The sequence below is a fragment of the Canis lupus genome, chromosome 2 (assembly GCF_048164855.1).
Source record: "Canis lupus baileyi chromosome 2, mCanLup2.hap1, whole genome shotgun sequence".
Taxonomy (NCBI): domain Eukaryota; kingdom Metazoa; phylum Chordata; class Mammalia; order Carnivora; family Canidae; genus Canis; species Canis lupus.
Window position 1 is genome coordinate 2,241,835 of NC_132839.1, and position 19,387 is coordinate 2,261,221.

At 46.9% G+C, this 19,387-nt stretch overlaps 1 long non-coding RNA gene across 5 annotated transcripts; it reads right to left on the reverse strand.

The window, feature by feature from the left end:
• Nucleotides 1–11,118: 11,118 nt before the first annotated feature.
• Nucleotides 11,119–19,264, reverse strand: LOC140611215 (uncharacterized). 5 transcript variants are annotated; one of them, XR_012012513.1, is made up of 8 exons: nucleotides 18,917–19,264; nucleotides 17,494–17,568; nucleotides 16,644–16,760; nucleotides 15,398–15,530; nucleotides 14,164–14,239; nucleotides 13,680–13,777; nucleotides 13,120–13,282; nucleotides 11,119–12,207 (listed from the first exon to the last, which is right to left on the reverse strand). It is a non-coding gene; the product is annotated as an uncharacterized lncRNA (long non-coding RNA). The 5 variants fall into 5 exon arrangements; XR_012012514.1 differs by lacking the exon at nucleotides 14,164–14,239 and having other exon boundaries at nucleotides 18,917–19,262; XR_012012516.1 differs by lacking the exon at nucleotides 13,680–13,777 and having other exon boundaries at nucleotides 18,917–19,261.
• Between the last annotated feature and the right edge of the window lie 123 nt (nucleotides 19,265–19,387).

A 19,387-nucleotide genomic window follows, 5' to 3' on the forward strand; every position in this document is an offset into this window, starting at 1 on the left:
AAAGTGCTGCTCTAGGGGCCGCCAGACACCGGCAGGTGTCTAACTTAAGTCTCAAGAGTAAAACCAACCCCTTGGCAAATGTAACAACACATATATAATATTCCATATTTGTGTGTGTGTGTGTGTGTGTGTGTGTGTGTGTGTGCCAACAGAAATCCAAGGTAATCATTAGGCTGTGTCTGGTCAACAACACAATAAGTAAGAGGACGTTGGCATGGCATTTCTAGCCATCTGGATGGCTAAATAAGATTACTGCTAAGAGCTAACTAGAAACTGTCTGGTAGATTTTATCAAAACAGACACTAGTTCTGGATAATTCAGACCAAAAGACCGATGTTTCCTCTAACTAGAAAATCATTTTAAGAGGGAATTTGAAACCAATGTAAAAACCATTTCTTTAAGGCCTCCCTTCACGGTGTGAAGACAAAATCTTAGACTGCAGAGAACCAGGGTTGGAACTACCTGAGGGGCAGTTTTTAAGCTGATGGGCAATTGAGAGCCATTTTTTGGCTACTCAAATTCCTTTTCTTTTTCCTTTTGTTTATCATCAAAATGCCTACAAAGATTCTCCTTTGATTTTTCCCCTGCTTGAGTGTTGCTAATAGAGAAAGTAGAAAACTTAACTGCCCAAATTGTGAGTTTAGCTAAAAATTATCCAGCCTTTGAACTGGGCTCAAACTGAGTGGTAATGTATAACATCAGAATTCTGGTCATTTAACCTAAGGACACCTGCAAACTATTCAAATGAACAAAAAGCAAAATAAAACAAACAAAAAACGGGGGGGGGGGGGGGGGGAGGGAGGGGAGTAAGTGCATTGGCTCGTGCAATTCGCCACCTTGATGGAAAGGTCAAATCAGCGAAAATAGCTGGAATAGCCTGTGCTGGGTGGTAAGATTTAGTTCAATTTAATCACATTTATTCTGTGTCCCCCCCCAACCATGTGCTTATCGCCATGTGACTGATGAAATACGACTTTATCCCTGTCTCAAATGCTTCAAACCTATAAATCAATACTTGCAGTTTAGTTCCATATACCCACGATTGGTGTGGAGCTAGAAAGTATGGTTTACTGCAGCCAGTTGTGGGAGTAAAACTGGGGTGGCGGAAAGAGAGACAAGCAGGAAATGTGTGTCATTTTCAGTGACCGAGACTGGAATTTAAAGATAAATAGTAACCAAGATGGCCTGAAGTCCTCTCAGTTTGGCTAGACTTTAGGTAGGTTTGCTTCTGACTTTGTAGGCCCTGACCTTCCTTTTCTTAGAGCATTTGCCTTAGAAAACTTGTCATTTCTTTCTTTATCCCTTTAAGATGAAAATCTCTTTCAAATCCCCCTGCCAGGTTTTTAGCCAAGACTATTTTTCTCAAAGCCTTGGGAGCCACCTCCTTGAAATGTACTCATCCAGAGAGATAATTCCCGGGGCGCCTCAGTGGCTCAGTTGGTTAAGCGCCTGACTTGATTTCAGCTCAGGTCAGGATCTCAGGCTCCTAGGATCGAGCTCCACCCCAGGCGATTCCAGAGGCAGGCTCCATACGCAGCAGGAAGTCTGCTTGACATTCTCTTTCTCTTTTTCTGTCCCTCCCTCCACTTGTGTGCACTCTTTCTTTCACTAAAACAAATAAATAAATCTTTAAAAAAGAAAAAAGAAAGAAAAGAAAGAAAGAAAAAGAAGAAAAAGAAAAAGAAAAAGAAAAGAAAGAAAAAGAAAAAGAAAAAAGAAAAAGAAAAGAAGGAAGATAATGCCCCTATCTCCCAGTCTCTTTGTGAGGGTAGGACCCTGACTTCCCTGGTGCCAGTTGGCAAACACAGGTGGTGTAATCACAGAGGAAAACACAAAGTCAGGAACTCACGGTGCTGGACACGTCCAGGATGGACCAGTCCCTAACATCCCCCAGTACTTCCCCGTAGTTGCTCTCATGCTCAAAACCCTCCTGCCCTGTATTCCAGTGGAGTAGAGTTCAGATTTGGTTTCCCTCTCCCCTTGCCCTGAATACACTGTCAAAGTCGTGAATAAAGTCTTCCTTGCCTGTTTCACTTTGTCAGGTGTGATTCTACGCTAACGATAGAAAGGCATAGACACGAAGGGAGGACCTCCTCGGTCAGAGGACACAGCACCGGCAACACTCTGGAAGCATCCTATTCCACTATGTATTTGAGGAGATCTACCCATATTTGCAATGTATGTGACGCTGTCGTCTGCCTACACCCCACACTGTGTGCACTTGTGTCGGCATCTCGCACCTCCACCTCAGCATCAGCCATGCCAGGATGCTCTGGGGTGCACTTCTGAGAATCCCACCCATCGTCCTCTACTCTCCCCCACCCAGCCTGGAAGAGACTTACTTAATGCCACTGGATTGTAGGTCTAAAAATGGCTAAAATGGCATATTTGATGTTTTGTATGTTTTACCACAATTAAAGAAACAAAAGGAATCCTCCTAAGAAGTTGCATCCCTGGAGAGCATCGATGGTGTGACCAAAGAATGGAATCCATGGTTAGACCAGTTGGGAGGCCTGACCTCCAGCTGGAAGTTACTCTCCTTTGCCCCAGTCTCCACTATCAAGAGGAGAACAGAATGGGATTCTCTGGGGCTCCTGGGTGCTCATCTGCCTTCAGCCAGGGCATGACCCCGGGGTCCAGGGATCAAGTCCCACATTTGTCTCCCCGCGTGGAGCCTGCTTCTCCCTCTGCCTGTGTCTCTGCCTCTCTCTGTCTCTGATGAATAAATAAATAAAATCTTAAAAAAATAAAAAAAAGGATGTGATTCTGTATGTAGCTCCAGACCTGTGCCGAGGCAGCAGCAAGAGCCACAGAGACATTCTTCCTGTAAGTGCAAAGAGGAGCCGTGAGAGGCGGCTGGCGGCAGCCACACTGGGAAGCATATATCCAGAGCTTTAAATACAGAGGATGATCCCTGACCTTGAAATCTGAAAATTCAGGGCCTGCAGATATAGAGACTAAGAATATTTTGTATTTGTACATCAGAGGCCTGAGCCCCAGGCCCGTAGGCCTCCCCTTGCATTTGCACAGGCTGCTCCAGTGAGTCACTGGTGACCTCCCAGCAGCCAGCATCTACCCCACTCCTGCCTCCGTCTTCCTGGGGCAGCCCGAGCCTTGGAGTGCAGGCCACAGCACTGCAGCCACCCACCCAGGGTAAGGCTGCAGGTAGAGAAGCCTTCCACTTGCGTGGTAGCCATGGGGTGGGGAAGAAATGGGTCCCCTGCACCCAGAGTGCACGGCCTAGGTAAGCAGTGCCCCTTAGGGCAGGTAATGGCCCTTGCCAGGCTTCCTGAGTGGGTGTGCGGCCTACTAGAGACCAACCCAAATACTGAGCCTCTCCTGAGACCCAGGCCCAGGCCTGACAGGACAAGCTCTGTCTCCTGCTTCCCTTTCCTCCTTCCTCCCTAGTGAGGAGGGGGAAATTAGAAATTATGCAAAGCAAGTGTGAACTATGGAACATTTCTTTAAATCATTGAAATTTCTTGGAGTTTAGCTTTAAAAAAAAAAAAAAATCACAGCTAGTGTTTTATCCCCACTTAGTGGCCAACGGTGGGCATTGCAGTGAGAATTTTAATCCCAAAGCATCAGCTCTAAATTCTAACTTTATTTTCTATCTAAATCCTGCTTAGCACAGCATATGAGGAATCTTCGATTAGCTAAGGAGACTCAATTTAGAAAGTCAAATACAGGGGCCCTTTCCTAATGCTCTCTAGGTCCTTCAATCGCTGGGTTTACCAAGAGGACACGTGTAACGAAGACTTGGTTCTGAGGCTGTGATGCCAAAACAACAATCATTATAATATAGCTAATATCTGCTGAGTGCTCACCATGTTCCAGAGAAGATTGCAATGCTTTTCAGGACAACTTTTTGACTCCACAATAGCTATGTGGTAAGTTCTCCTGTACCCAATTTCTAGAAGAGAGTGGGTAATAAAGACAAGTGAATAATTTGCCCCAAGACCAACCACCTATTAACTGGCAAAGCCAAGACGTAAAGCCAAACAGTCCAGCTCCAGAATCTGAAGTCTATACAGCATTAGGACCGTGGGATTATTCAAAAGCAAGATGCGCTCAAGGTGGAAAATTTGGAAACCAAACAGGCAAACACGATTTATAGCTCCTGTTCTCTTTGTGATATTTGTAATACACCTTCCAGTCTTCATATCACGTATAGTTTTTAACCCCCCAAAAAGAGATTGGACTTTACGTAATAAATATACAGTATCCTAATGTTTCAGGTTTGTCTATTACGAATAAAGTAGAAGCATAAACATTAAAAGCACAAGTAAAATCATCAATTCCAAGCTCCTACCATTAAAAATCACTTTTGTTACGTGTGTCTATTTTTATGTCCATGTGCATAGGTATCGCCTTAGGAAAAGACAGATCCCATTAAAAAATAGAATATTGATTTACAAAGCGTTTTGGACCTAACGTTTTGTCTTAGCATATCGGGAACATCTTGCTATACTGACACATGCACCTCTATATCCAAATTGAATGGCTGCATCCTCTACAGGATAACTTACCCAATCTCATATTTTTGAATTGCTTTTGCATCTGTGTTGAAAATCGATCAATCTCATATGTGGGTGTCTATCGTTAGGCTGTCTGCTCTATTGATCTTTCTGTCTCTCTTAATTCTGGTACCACAATCTCGGTCAGTGTAACTTTAAACTACGTCAGAAGAGTAGAAGTCGGGAAGTAGAAGTTAGCCAGATTTGGTTCTTCTATGGCAATTCCATGCCCTCTGCATTTCCTTATGCATTTTAGAGTTCACTATTAAAATATACAAATAATCCTGTTGAGCTTTTCATTGGGATTGTCTTATACCTTTGAAATCAAATTAGGGAGAATTGCTGTTTTATCCATGTTTACCCCCAACCATGGCATCTGTTTATTTAGGAGTTCTTTAATTCCTTTCAGGATGGTTTGCAGTCTGCGGTGTATAGGATCTGCATATTTCTTCTCATAGATATCTCTGGGTACTACATATTTTCATGCCTTCATAAATGGTAGTGTTATTTCCAATTGCTTGTTGCTAGTCTATTGACCTCACTTTTCCCAACCTTGCCTAACTTACTTATTAGGAGGTCTAGTAAATACAGAGCTATGTTGATGCCACAGGATCGTCTACACCGGTGATCACACCATTTGTGAATAAAGACCATTTTACCTCTTCATCTCCGATTTGGATGTCTTTTGTTTCTCTTTCTTGCCTAGGTGGATTGGCTAAAACCTCCAGCACAATATTGCACAGAAGTGGTGAAAGTAGACATCCTTGCCTGTTGCCCCATCTTAGGGGAAAGAACGTTGTCCTCTAAGGATGATGTTAACACAACAGTTTTTGTGACTGCTCTTTATCAGGCTGAGGATTTCTCTCCATCTTTTGAGATGATCATATTGTTTTTTAGTCTAATAACATGAATTACCTTGATTGGTTTTCAAATGTCAATCTAACCTTGCATCCCCGAGGTAAACCCACTCGATCATGATGAATAATCATTTTAATATAGCATTAGATGTGATTTGTTAAAATTCAGCAAGAAATGTTATCTCCATATTCACAAGGGATATCGTTCTGTAGTTTTCTTATATTATTCAGGTTTTGGTGTCATAGTCATGCTGGCCTCATAGATTGAGCAGAGAAGTACTCAATTTTCCTGGAAGAGTTCATGTTGAAATATTTTTTCTTCTTTAAATGTTTGGTAGGATTCACCTGTGAAGGCATCTGAGACCAGAATTTCCTTTGTGGGAAGATTTAAAACTCAAAAAGCAATGTCTTTAAAAGACATAAGGCTCTTCAGGTGATTTGTTTCTTCTTAAATAAGCTTGGTAGTTTTTATCTTTTAAGGAATTTGAAGGTTTTCTTGTTTCTTAAGGTGAACACTTGATATCATTGACTTGAGACCTTTTTTAAACAGGTATTTAGAGGAAAAAATGTTCCTTATTACTGCCTTGCCTGTATCCCATAAGTTTTCAAATGCTACGTTTTTATTTTTATTTAGTTAAAATTTTTCTTAATTTCTCTTTTGACCTATGGGATATGTAAACATAGGTAATTTATATATTTGAGGTTTGTCCAGGTAACTGCTGATTTCTAATTTTATTCGACTACAGAGAACATGCTTTGTATGTCTTTTGTTAACCTCTGTCTTGATTGCGAACAGAAATTCAAGCTCATGCTTTTGCACTTGTAGGTTTTCTCTAATTTTTTGTATTATTGAAAACAATTCTTGGATGAAGACGAACTTGGAATCTTTGCACCCACTCTCATTTTCTTAGGTAAATTACAAGAAACAAAAATTTTGAGTCAGAGAGTATTTACTTCTTTTTGTAGAATTCGTATGTACTAGTAGGTGACTTGTTTCATGCTTTGCTCTATATTCAATAAGGTGCAAATATTTTCTTCAGAACAATAATTGTTTTCTATGGCATGCTCTTAACCACTGCATGGTATTTCATTGATATACAAAATTATGTCTAACAATCCTCTAGTGTTGGACATCTCAGCTCTGTCTAATCTGGGACAAGTTTCCATAATGCTTTAATAAATCACGTTGTGGACCATTGGTTTATAGAAGAGGATTGAGCTCACAAAAGCAGTGATTTAGGAAAGTTAGGAAGCAGCTTAGAGGATAGATTTGGGCTGAGAAGGTCTGGAAGTAGGAAAGTGTGTTCCATCCCAGTAGGACTGCAGTGTAATACTACACACATGGGGCTCTGGTGGTGAGAAAGGACTAGAGAGACCAGGATGGGTCGAAGAGATACTAAAAGAGGAGAATCTATCACACTTAGCGACTGATTCTGTGAGAATTAAAATTAATCCTTATCTTTAAAGCAGTGGCATTTTTAGATAAAATTGTCTTCACATTTTATCTTTAAAATATCCATTTTCCTAGCATTTGTTCTCACCTGTCAAGCAGTAACGTCTTCTCATCACTCGGTAATGGATTCTTCATAGATAATAGAAGGAAACTAGGGAAACTATTTTCTAGAGCAATTATACCCAAGGGAACAGGATTCATCTAAGTCCCCATTATTCTGTAAGGAATGCTCTTGCTCTCAAAATGTTTTGCCCTTTGCATCATATCCTCACCATATAGAGAAACACCACACTTGAGAACTGTCCTATCACCTTGTACTTGTGTTATCTTGCACAGTGTTAAAGCAAAACATGTGTGGTCACTTGACCTAGAGAGGGAGTCGCCTTCCTGTCCAGACGCCCCCAGGAGCAGCACCTGCTGTGGCGCTCATTTGTCTGCTCACCTGTGAGGGCCCCGAGCGGGCCAGGCCTTGCTGGCCATGTTTCGGAGCGGACAAGGGCTGGGTCTCAGCTTCACACTCACATCTTTCTTTATCCCATCACCTTTCCTTTCCACTTCTCTTTCCTACCACTCTCACCTGACAATTTTCGAATGCTCCGTGAAATGTTCATTATTGTGCACATTGGGCAGTTTACCTCTTATGTTAGCAGATGACTCCATTTTTTGCTCAGATTTTTTAAAAATGAAATGCTCATCTAGTTTAAAGTTCTCCTGATCATTCCCCTAAAAGCCTTGGCTTTAACCAGGTTGTCAGTCACAGCTTTAGAGGCTTGATCTCATGGCTAAGCACCAAACTTCCTCACCAACCTCCTGAAAAACAAGTACATTATCAGTTTTTTTGGTGCTCACTTAAGGTCAAAAAGCAACACGATTGTCAAAATGTGCTTGAAGAAAACCCATTTCCATTCACCATGTGGTCTCCTGGAGTTTTTGAGTAGGTCAGTTGTATTAATACCTCATCCACCAACTCAATCCCATAGGAGTCAAGAAGCACAAACTTTATTTTTTTTAAGTTTTTATTTAAATTCCAGTTACTTAACATTCAGTGTAATATTAGTTTCACACATACAGTACAGTGATTCTACACTTCCCCACATCACCCGGTGCTCATCACAGCAACTGCTCTCTCCTCATCCTCACCACCTGTTTCACTCCCATCCCACCCCCACCCCACTCTGGTAACCAGCAGGGGCATTTAGGAGTCTATTTCTTGCTTTGCATCTTTTTTCACCCTTTGCTCATTTGTTTTGTTTCTTAAATTCCACATATGAGTAAAATCATATGGTGTTTGTCTTTTGGACTTATTTCACTTAGCATAATACTCTTCAGGTCCATTTGTGTCATTGCAAATGGCAAGATTTCATTCTTTTTTTAAATGGCTGAATAATAATCCAGTGTGTGTGTGTGTTCCATTATGTTCATCTTCATCCATTCATCAATCGATGGACACTTGGGCTGCTTCTGTATCTTGGCCATTGTAAATCATGCTGCAGTGAACACAGGGGTCCATGTATCCCTTTGAATTACTGTTTTTGTATCCTTTGGGTAAACACCCAGTAGTGTGATTTCTGTACCCTACAGTGGCTCTATTTGCAACTTCTTGAGGAGCCTCCACACCGTTCTCCAGAGTGGCTGCGCCCGTTTGCGTTCCCACCAACAGTGCAGGAGGGCTCCCCTTTCTCACATCGTCTCCAACACCTGTGTTTCTTGTGTTGCTGAGTCTAGCCTTTCTGACAGGTGTGACGTGAGACCAAACTGCAGTTTTGATTAAGGAGCATCAACTTTCCACATACCAATTTATGAATTATTTCCCTCCCTTCTTAAGTCCCATCTGCCACTTTGACAGTTTCAGGCTGTTTAAATCCCTTTTGTCCCGTGCATGTAACAATAATGGCAATGACTGCCCATCCAAATTCTACCAAAAGCTTTTAGATACTCTGTCCTTCTCCACTACCGCCGCAAAGCTCCCTAGCGAAGTCTCTGAAGACGCGGAACCTACCATGTGCTGTAAATTCTGTTCAATACTGAGGTGCAGCCCCAAATGCTCTCAACAAGGCATAATGATTTTTCAGGCAGAATAAGTACCACATATTTTTAATCTTTTTATTGAATACTTGCTGATGTGGTTCCTGGGGACAGTTACGTTCTCCAAGTAGCGTCGGCTTGGAGCAGGAGGCAGCTAATGGGAGCCAGTTGTTCAATGTTCAGGACTTTTGCCTACAAGTGTTTAAACCCTTCGAGCCTCACACTCGCCACGGTAGCACAGATGCTGCAAATGCCACAAACGGGGCCCTTCCTTCCCCACAGAGAGCAGGTTTGCTGGCTTATTCCCGGCCCTAAGCCTTAGTCTGTTCATCCACAAAATGAGAAAAATAAAATTTCAATCAGTATTGAACACGTTCAGCTGCAGTAAACACGATCTCTCTGCTCGTTTACATACAAAAGGAATTTGCTCCGGAACACAGATTCGCGCCTCACACTGGAAAATGGGACGTACCTGCCTTTTGGGAGGCTGTGGCTGTAAAAGCCCTTGGCCTCCACCAGGCTCGCCAAGGCCGCCTCCCCCCGGGTGCTACCACAGGCAGCGCTGTGTCCGGCCTCCTCAGCCTCCTCCACGGCCTCCTCCACGGCCTCCCGCCATCCGATAGCTCAACACAGACCTGACTGGCGAGAACTGCCTCATAGCTGAGCCACAGCTGCGCGGGAGGCTTGGACATAGCCTTTATTTGGAGGCTCTTGTGCGCCAGTAAAAAATCACAGGTTCCACCGCCAAAGATTAAGAGAAAGGGGGAGAGCAGCACTGGAGGACGGCTAGCATCTGCCGTGGGCCATCTGTTTTTATCTCTGAGACCCGCAAACGCCCTTTTCCCCAGAGTAATTCGTGGCTTATCTACGAGGGAAGACCTCCAAGTCCCATTGGAGACTGCACCTGTTCAAGGCCAGGGCCTCTGAGCGATTCCAAGTCCTCCCCAACAGGTCCAGATGCGGCCATCGGTGCACAAGTGACCCAGGAAGTGCCAGGTGAGTTACCCCGTGTGTCCAACGACAGCCACACACAGGCACAGAGGTGCGCACCACCCAGAGGCAGAGTAGGAACAGGACGGCTATAACAGAAAGTGCAGAAAAATAGTGCCCGGTGGGAGTCTCCGGGCCCTCGGCCCTGGCTAGACTTAGCTGCAATTTTCCAGGTTGGCCTCTGGCTCCTCTCTCGTGTCCATGACCCCTGGCTTTGTTCTCTTGGAGGCTCCTCCTTACCCGGGAGACTCTGTGACCGCATCTGAACTGACCATTGGAGAGGCTTCCTTTCTGGAGGCTGTAAAACTTCCACATCCTGCTTTTTTTTCTGCGGCAGGAGGCTAGGTAGCAGGTATGGCTACTTAGGTTTGCTTTGTGCTGACAGCCAAGCTCTGGCAAGCCAGGGTGACCGTTTCTGCGGCAAAGAGCTTCCTCCTCAACTCGATAGGCTTCCAGTGTGAGAATATCTCCAATAGCTATAGGGACATCTAGAACTCATCAAGAACCCAAAGAACTAATCTAGGCAGTATATACAAATATACAAGATATTAAAGTTAATTATATATTATCTAAATTATATTAAATTTAAATAGATATTAAAATCTGAAGACCTAGTTTTAATTATGAGCTGCTATGATGTGCACAGCCTCTTTTTGACTTAATGGTGTTTACGGTTGAATTATGTCCCTCCCAAAAAAGACATGCTTGATTCTTGACCCCCCAGTACGTCAGAATGTGACCTTATTTGGAGACAATCAATTTGGAGACAAGTTAAAAGGACATCATTAGGGTGTGAGCCCTGGTTCAGGATGACTGGTCTGGTAAAAAGGGGACATTTGGACACAGACGTGGATACATGGAGAAGGTCACGTGAAGAGGAAGGTAGAGATCTCGGTGATGCATCCACAAGCCAGGGAATGCCAGAGGTTGCCAGTAAAGCACCAGAAGCTAGGGGAGAGCCATGGAACAGATTTTTCCTTACTGCTCTCAGAAGAAACCAACCCGGCTGATGCCTTGACCTTGAACTTCTAGCCTCTAAAATGTAAGACAACAAATTCTGATCAAGCCACTCCGTTTGCACTACTTTGTGAGAGCAGCCCTAGCAAATTAGTGCAGGTGGCCACCACCATGTGCTGAAACGAGGCTCCTGCGGGGGAGGGCAACACCCCAGCCTCCTCTCCGCTGCTGGGCCGGTTCTCACGTCCAGCTCCCAATGCTTTTTTGGGAGGTGCTTGTAAATAGTTGGGGCGACAGTGCTCACTCCTTCAGAGCAAACTTTTTTTTTTTTTAAAGATTTTATTTATTTATTCATAGACACACAGAGAGAGGCAGAGACACAGGCAGAGGGAGGGGGAGAAGCAGGCTCCATGCAGGGAGCCGGATTGGGACTCGATCCCAGGTCTCCAGGATCACACCCCAGGCTGCAGGCGGCACCAAACCGCTGTGCCACCATGGCTGCCCAGAGCAAACTCTTATAATTCTTAAGTGAGAAAGTACAGACACAACTGGCTTTTTCAACACTGCAAGGCACCAAATTATTAGGGTCACAAATATTTTGGCTTCCCTGCCGCAGGTGAGATACTCTGCTGGAGCTTTAGATTGCTGTCCTTTCCTTAATAGACACATTCTTTTCATTTATTTTTGCAGATGTACATGTAGTTCATCTTTCTCTGGTAAAACTTCGCTGAAAGTAGCAGAAGCAACCAGCCTACAGCATTATGAAGTTGTCCACCCTTGAACCTGCCACTAGAGGCTCCCGCAATATGCAATCTGCCCCGCAGGGCCCTGTAGGTGACCATCTATCAAATACTCGGACGCCCAACGACGAGGGTCTCCAGCCTCCCACACTGTTAGACCTGCTCTTGTCACCAGCTGCTTGGACTGCTAAATCAAGGAAGTGTCCGTTAATATCTTTTAGGGCAGCAGCCCACGTCTAAATTCCAAACTTTGTATGGTCAGAGCTCACTTGCTGGAAACAGAATTCACTTTAGCTAGTTAAATCAGAACGGGATTTAGCACAGGTTTGGTTATGGCTTCGAGGACCAGTGGGAGGACTGAAGAAACAGTCAAGGACTCCTTTGAGAACAGCCCAACAGACTGAGGCCGCCCATGCAGATGGTCCTATAGCCACTGGAAAGCCACCGAAATCATAAAGCAGTTTTGTTCTGGGGCAGGGGACTGGGAAACAGAAACCCGCGGTAGCATCGCGGAGGCAGTGCAAGCACGACTTCCACCTTACGAATCTCTGCCAACTACATGGATGGGCAGGATCCAAGTAGTTCAGAGCTCTGGTTCTCGGAGTGGCTCAGAAATGACTCTTGTTCTGGGCTGTGATGCACCCGGCTAAATATCAAGGGCTCCATTCCTGCGCAAGAAAAGGGGGAAGGAGACAAAGCACAGGTCATCAGACCATGCATATAAATATTTTAGAGTTCCTTCTGACATAGACGGGGCTCTTCATAGTTGACAAGTATGTGAAAACAAGCTCCCTCTTAGAGAAAATGTGCAGGCAATAAGAAATATCAGATCAGGTTTGTAAAAGGCAAACACTGGCACAATTATTTTGTACTTCTATTGGTTCAAGCGCAATATAGTGTTCTCTGAATACCTTCACCCGTAACCTTCTGGTTAACACAATTCATTCTCTGCGGAAGTAATTGACCTTGTAACTGGGAATCCAGTTCTGGATCAATCCACGTCTCTTACACTTTGTTCTTTTTCAGGTGGTCTGACCTCCCCATGTCTTCGGACACCCATGATCCAAGGAAATAAGCGCTCTCGGACGTGTTTCGAGCTTCATTGCTATCTTTTTACAAAATTGAGTTTTAAATCTAGATTTGTGAAATATGTTTTAGGGCAGAGGTCAGTAAATTTTTTCTCTGAAAGGTCAGATAGTATAGTCAGCTTTGGGGGCCACATCGTGTCTGTTGAGGTTTCTCAATCTGGACACTATAGTGTGAAGGGAGCCACAGACAGCACACTGATGATGAGAGTGCATCGGTTCTGACAAAAAACTATATTTACAAAAAAAGACGGGGGACCTAATTTGGCACACGGACCGTCATTTGCCAACCCTTGTGTGTTAGAGAATTGCATGAAATAAATGAAAACAAATTCAGGGGCGCCCAGCTGGCTTGTCGGCAGAACACACAACTCTTGATCTTGGGGTTGTGAGTTCAAACCCCATGTTGAAGGTAGAGTTTACATAAATGATAAATAAAAAACTTTTTTTAATTAAATTAAAAAAAATTATTAAGAGAGAGTTCATCAGAAGTACCTTGTTGATCACTTCAGCTGTGGAGCTAGCTGGCAATCCTCTCCTCCCCGTGGGTGGGGAGTCCTTTCCTTCACACACTACACACACTCAGCCCAACTGCTGGTGTTTGCGACAGCGCTTCCCTCTGCGTGGTTTCACTGTCTGGTCGTGTGTCAGTGTTCTCCTGAACCGACGCAAACACACTATTTAACTTCAGTAACCATCCTCATGACAGCCTGCTGTGTCATTTTTTTAAAAGCTTTTAAATTCCAGCTAGTTAATATATAAGTGTAATATTAGTTTCAGTAAGGCTCTTTCATTCTAAATGAAAGAAGTCAACTCAAACTGACTTAAAAAAGAAAAACAAAGTTACTATATGTACTTGGTCACACCTGAAGCACGGGTTCCTGTGACCTACCTACCACGGCCTCCCACACCCGGATGGAGATTCTACTGCTGACCTGCCCTTTGTAGCTTTTGTACTAAGGGGGAGTGGCACTCAGCACAGTGACAAGGAGCACAGCAAGCACATCTGACTTGTGTCACTCATCAGCTGTGTGACCTCAGGACGATTACTTCACCTTTCTACGCTACAGTTTCCTAACACGCAAGATGGGGTTCATGGTAAGAGGCTCTCAGAGCAGTGCCTGGGCTGTAACAAGCCTTCCAGAGACGCTCCCTGCAACAGAGAAATTGGTATCAGCTACTCACACACTTTATGATCATCACAATGTTGAGGGGGGTTTGTTTGTTTCAAGGTTTTATTTAAATTCTAAATAGTTAATATATGGGGTAAAACTGCTTTCGGATGTTGTATTTAATGAGTCATCACTTACTACCCCCAGTGCTCATCACAACATTATTAACTGGTTTTCATTTTCATCTGAATATTTTGATATGTTCAGGTAAAATGTTGATATATTCAGGGAAAATTCCAAGTTTTGCTTATTTGTTTTTCTTTTAACTATGGTCTCCTAACATGCATATTTTACCTACATTGGGCTAGTGAGTTTTACCATTCAGTTGCCCTAAACTTACTTAAAAGTGTATGTATTTTGGCGCTACCTGGTGGGCTCAGTCAGAAGAGTATATGACTCTTGATCTCAGGGTCCTGAGTTCAAGCCCCACATTGAGCCTAGAGCTTAAAAAAAAAAAAAAATTTTTTTTTAAGTGCACGGGGTGTTTGTTGTTTTGGTTTTTGTTTTAGAGCGGGGGTGGAAGGGCAGAGCAAAAGGGAGAGAGAATCCTAAGCAGGTTCCGCGCCCATCCCGGAGCCTGCTAGGGGGCTCAATTTCACAATCCTGAGATCGTAACCTGAGCTGAAATCGTGGGTCAGATGCCTAACCAGCTGAGCTACCCAAGCGCCCCAGTGCACGTATTTTTGAAAACAAACGAGAGCATAAAGCTTGAACGAATAGAGCAGAAGCACAAAACAGTGGAGCCCAAAATCTAAGCAACAAAAATAAATAGCATGGATACTTCAGTATTTGGCCCACTGATTCTGACCAGCTGGCTATCCCTCGGGCCTGCTATCTTCACCCACAAACCTTGATTCTTTTTCTTTTCTGGAGTTCTAATTCTTGAACTCCAGCGAGACTGTTCTTAGATTAGCTAAGTGACGTCATCCAGGCGGGGCTCATTCAGGTCACACTCCTAACTAGTCCCTCAAAGACAGATTTAGTGGTTTCAGGAGAGGGCATGATGTCTGTATTTTCAAGTTGCCTCCCATGTTGCAAGTGCAGGAGAGTCTCAGGGACCTCTGCTCCGAGCCTGCACTCGTACTTTCACCCAGGATTTCCTCCCAGCCCCCGCTGCCCATGCAGGGCCACAGGCCGTGCCAGCCTCACAGCCACTGGCTCAAACACCTATAAGTACCCTGCCAGGGACATATTCTCAATCCCATATTATAGGTGAGGAAACCAAGACTGGGTTATGTTTGGTAATTTGTCCAAAGTCTTCTGCCTCTTTCCTTGACAAGAGCGTGCAGTTGGCACCATGGTTGATGTGAATTCATTTGTTCCAGCATGTAAAAGTCTCCATGAGGGGATGGGCCAAGCCTTGCCCTTTGATGAGAGTCAGGGATTGATTACAAGAAACAGAAACCCACTCAAAAGACGTAAAGGCAGCTTAGGGAAAGGATGTAGGAGAATTTCATGGAAACTGAAGGTAGAAAATACAGCTTGGCCTGAAGGAAATTGGATTAAACACAGGCTTGGGTGTTTGAGATACTTGCGATATCAGAGAAAATAGATTTCATTGTCAGATGTTTATTTTCCCAACCTACATATAAGTGGCTTACAGCATACGTTTCTCCAGCGAAGGGCAGGAGCTGCTGTTTACCTCCCCAGAGCTGCAACATTGCACGTCCCTCCTTCCTGAACAGCTGCCACTAGGGTGTCTCCTCCCTGTTTTCACCAGGCTCAGGGCCATGGCTGGATAAAACAAAGGAAGAAAGTGTTGCAGGGGAAAAGGTGCCCTCAAGTCTCTAAAGTCTCTTTCATTCCATTTTTTTTAAAAGCTTTTAAATTCCAGCTAGTTAATATATAAGTGTAATATTAGTTTCAGTAAGGCTCTTTCATTCTAAATGAAAGAAGTCAACTCAAACTGACTTAAAAAGAAAAACAAAGTTACTCGATTATATAAATAAAAGGTTCAGGATTAAATCCAGCTCTGGAATTCGCTGAGGGTCACTTTATAAACTGCCCCAGTTTCAACAGTTTTCCTGCAGCAGGCATTTAATAAATATTTGAATTGAATTAAGGCTATGAATTTTCCAGAGTCAAGTTGTCTAAGCATAGAATTTGTCATATTTTCCTGGCTTTGATGTATCAGGGTTTTATTTCTATTAACATTTATTAATATTTTAAGTATTAATATTCTACAGTATTTAATATTTGATTTAATTTTAATTGAAGAATTTGGAAGGCAGAATTTCTTTTAATTTTCAAGTAGTTAGGGGTATTTGTGCATGTATGTTTTTGTGTCTTTTGTTTTACTTCTAGATTTACTGCCTCTTGGTAAGAAATTGTGAATGTATTTCGGTGTTTTTGCACTTTTTTTTCTTTTTGAAAATTCTTTCTTTGGATACATTAATATATTCAGTCTGGGGACACCTGGGTGGCTCAGTGGTTGAGCTGAGTGTCTGCTTGGGGCTCAGGGCATGACCCCGGGGTCCCAGGATCGAGTTCCGCATTGGGCTCCCCACAGGGCATCTCCTTCTCCCTCGCCTCCCTCCCTCCGTGTCTCTGCCTGTTTCTTATGAATAAAATATATATAAATATATATTCAGTCTGATTTCAATCAGGGCTTGGCAGGGAAGCTGTTTTGTTACGTTAGGGCGACCTTCCATAAAGCTGGTCAAATACATTATGTCTCTTTTATACTTGAACTCTAGATAGGTTATTTCCCCATTTTCAAACTACTTGGAGGAGGGACTTGTCTGTGGCCTTATATATGGCTGTGCTCTCGTGAGTACAGTAATAAATGTACAAACCCCACAGGGCCGTTATCAGGATTAAACGAGTTACTATGTGTAAAATGCTTACCTTGTCCACAGTAAGCCATCCATAATAGCCACAGATGATATTATGTTCTTTTTCCTGAGCCTGCAGTTCTGCTTTCTGTGCTATATAGGATGGCTTTTAATGACCTCTGGCTTCTTTCTAAGCAAGAAAATCACAACAAAAGCCAGGTTAATTTTGTTTTAAACATGTTCTACTAGTTTTTTGTTGTTGTTGTTGTTGTTGTTCTATTAGGTTCTGTGAGAGGACTGCAGAGCTGCTGAGCAACACGTTCCCAGCTGAATCCTAACAACAAGAGACTCTCATTTTCTATTTGTTGAGAACTTGCTCCTCTGTCCCATGACACTGCGTACACCTTGCTTGCAAGGATCAGGTCTCTCCGTCTTTTCTTTCTGGTCCTCACTGCCGCGCACACGTGCCCACTGGAAAGTCGTGAAACACATGCCAAGGTTTGCAGGGGGGTGAAGAGTTCTGGTGTTGGAGCCCAGCAGACCTGCTCAGCTACTCAGAAATTAAGTAAATCTGCCTTAGGAGCTGTGCCCAGGCCTCACCTGCTTGCTATGATTGACTAATTATTGTGGCCTTATTTGCAAACATATCTGCGTAATGACCTCGGATGGTGTGGAAAAGTGCTTTGTAGAAGGTCTCACACTATGTGCAGCGCTCAGTCTACTTAAGAGCCTCCCCCCAAGGTGGCTGAGTCTTACAGATGACTACATGTGAAATAATGGAAAAGTAACCACCAGCCAAATTATTCCTTTTATGGATGATGTGAGCTTTGACAGTAAGATTTTAAAATCTGCCAATAAGAACTAGCAAGTGGTGTTTGGTGATTCTTTTAGTGACATTAATCTAACGATTTATGCGTACTTACTTGTCATTGCACGTAGCAGCAAGGCTCACCGCGCGGCACTGCATGCTCTGGCGCTTAGGTCGCAAACCGGACATCCTAGAAAACAGAACTCTTTCTTCATGGGTAGCACTCAAAAGCCAGGACCCGTCAGGCGAGCAGCCGACAGCCACCTGCCGCCCCCCCCACCTGCCACCGCCCCCCCCACCTGCCACCGCCCCGCCTCGCCCCCACGTGCCGCTCCCACCCCTGCTGCTCCCCCCACCTGCTGCCGCCCCCCCCCGCCCCACCTGCCGCTCCCCCAACCTGCCGCCGCCCCCCGCCCCTACCTGCTACCGCCCCCCCGCCCCCACCTGCCGCTCCCCCAACCTGCCGCCTCCCCCCGCCCCTCGCCCCTACCTGCTGCCGCCCCCGCCCCCACCTGCCGCTCCCCCAACCTGCCGCCGCCCCCCCGCCCCTACCTGCTACCGCCCCCCCGCCCCCACCTGCCGCTCCCCCAACCTGCCGCCTCCCCCCGCCCCTCGCCCCTACCTGCTGCCGCCCCCGCCCCCACCTGCCGCTCCCCCAACCTGCCGCCGCCCCCCCGCCCCTACCTGCTACCGCCCCCCCGCCCCCACCTGCCGCTCCCCCAACCTGCCGCCTCCCCCCGCCCCTCGCCCCTACCTGCTGCCGCCCCCGCCCCCACCTGCCGCTCCCCCAACCTGCCGCCGCCCCCCCGCCCCTACCTGCTACCGCCCCCCCGCCCCCACCTGCCGCTCCCCCAACCTGCCGCCTCCCCCCGCCCCTCGCCCCTACCTGCTGCCGCCCCCGCCCCCACCTGCCGCTCCCCCAACCTGCCGCCGCCCCCCCGCCCCTACCTGCTACCGCCCCCCCGCCCCCACCTGCCGCTCCCCCAACCTGCCGCCTCCCCCCGCCCCTCGCCCCTACCTGCTGCCGCCCCCGCCCCCACCTGCCGCTCCCCCAACCTGCCGCCTCCCCCCGCCCCTCGCCCCTACCTGCTGCCGCCCCCGCCCCCACCTGCCGCTCCCCCAACCTGCCGCCTCCCCCCGCCCCCCGCCCCTACCTGCTGCCGCCCCCGCCCCCACCTGCCGCTCCCCCAACCTGCCGCCTCCCCCCGCCCCTCGCCCCTACCTGCTGCCGCCCCCGCCCCCACCTGCCGCTCCCCCAACCTGCCGCCGCCCCCCCGCCCCTACCTGCTACCGCCCCCCCGCCCCCACCTGCCGCTCCCCCAACCTGCCGCCTCCCCCCGCCCCTCGCCCCTACCTGCTGCCGCCCCCGCCCCCACCTGCCGCTCCCCCAACCTGCCGCCTCCCCCCGCCCCTCGCCCCTACCTGCTGCCGCCCCCGCCCCCACCTGCCGCTCCCCCAACCTGCCGCCGCCCCCCGCCTCTACCTGCTACCGCCCCCCCGCCCCCACCTGCCGCTCCCCCAACCTGCCGCCGCCCCACCTGTCGCTCCCCCGCCCCCTGCCGCCCCGCGGGCTCGGTTTCCTCGGGGGCTCCTCGTCTCCCTCCTGGGAGGACTACCGTCCGGCCGAAGGCGGATTCGCAGCGCGACTGTGTGCCTCGTGACGCGGCGGCGGCGGCGGGGGAACCGGCGGGAGGCGGGGGCACCGTCGTCCCGGCCCGGCGCCTCCTCTTTACCGCACCGCGGGTCCTGGAGCCCGGCCCCGCCGCCTCCGCAGTCAGGCCGGCGTCGCCAGTCACCGCCGACCTCCCCTCCCTGCTGCGTCCTCGAGGGCAGCCGGGGGCCGCCGAGCCCCGGCCCCTCAGCCCGCACGCCGCAGCCCCGCCGCCTCCCGCCGGCCCACGCACCATAAATCATTCCATCCCCAGCGGCCAATCAGCGCTCCGCACGCCCCGCGCCCGCCAATCAGCGCCCCGCACGCCCCGCGCCAGCCAATCCAAGCCAACACACGT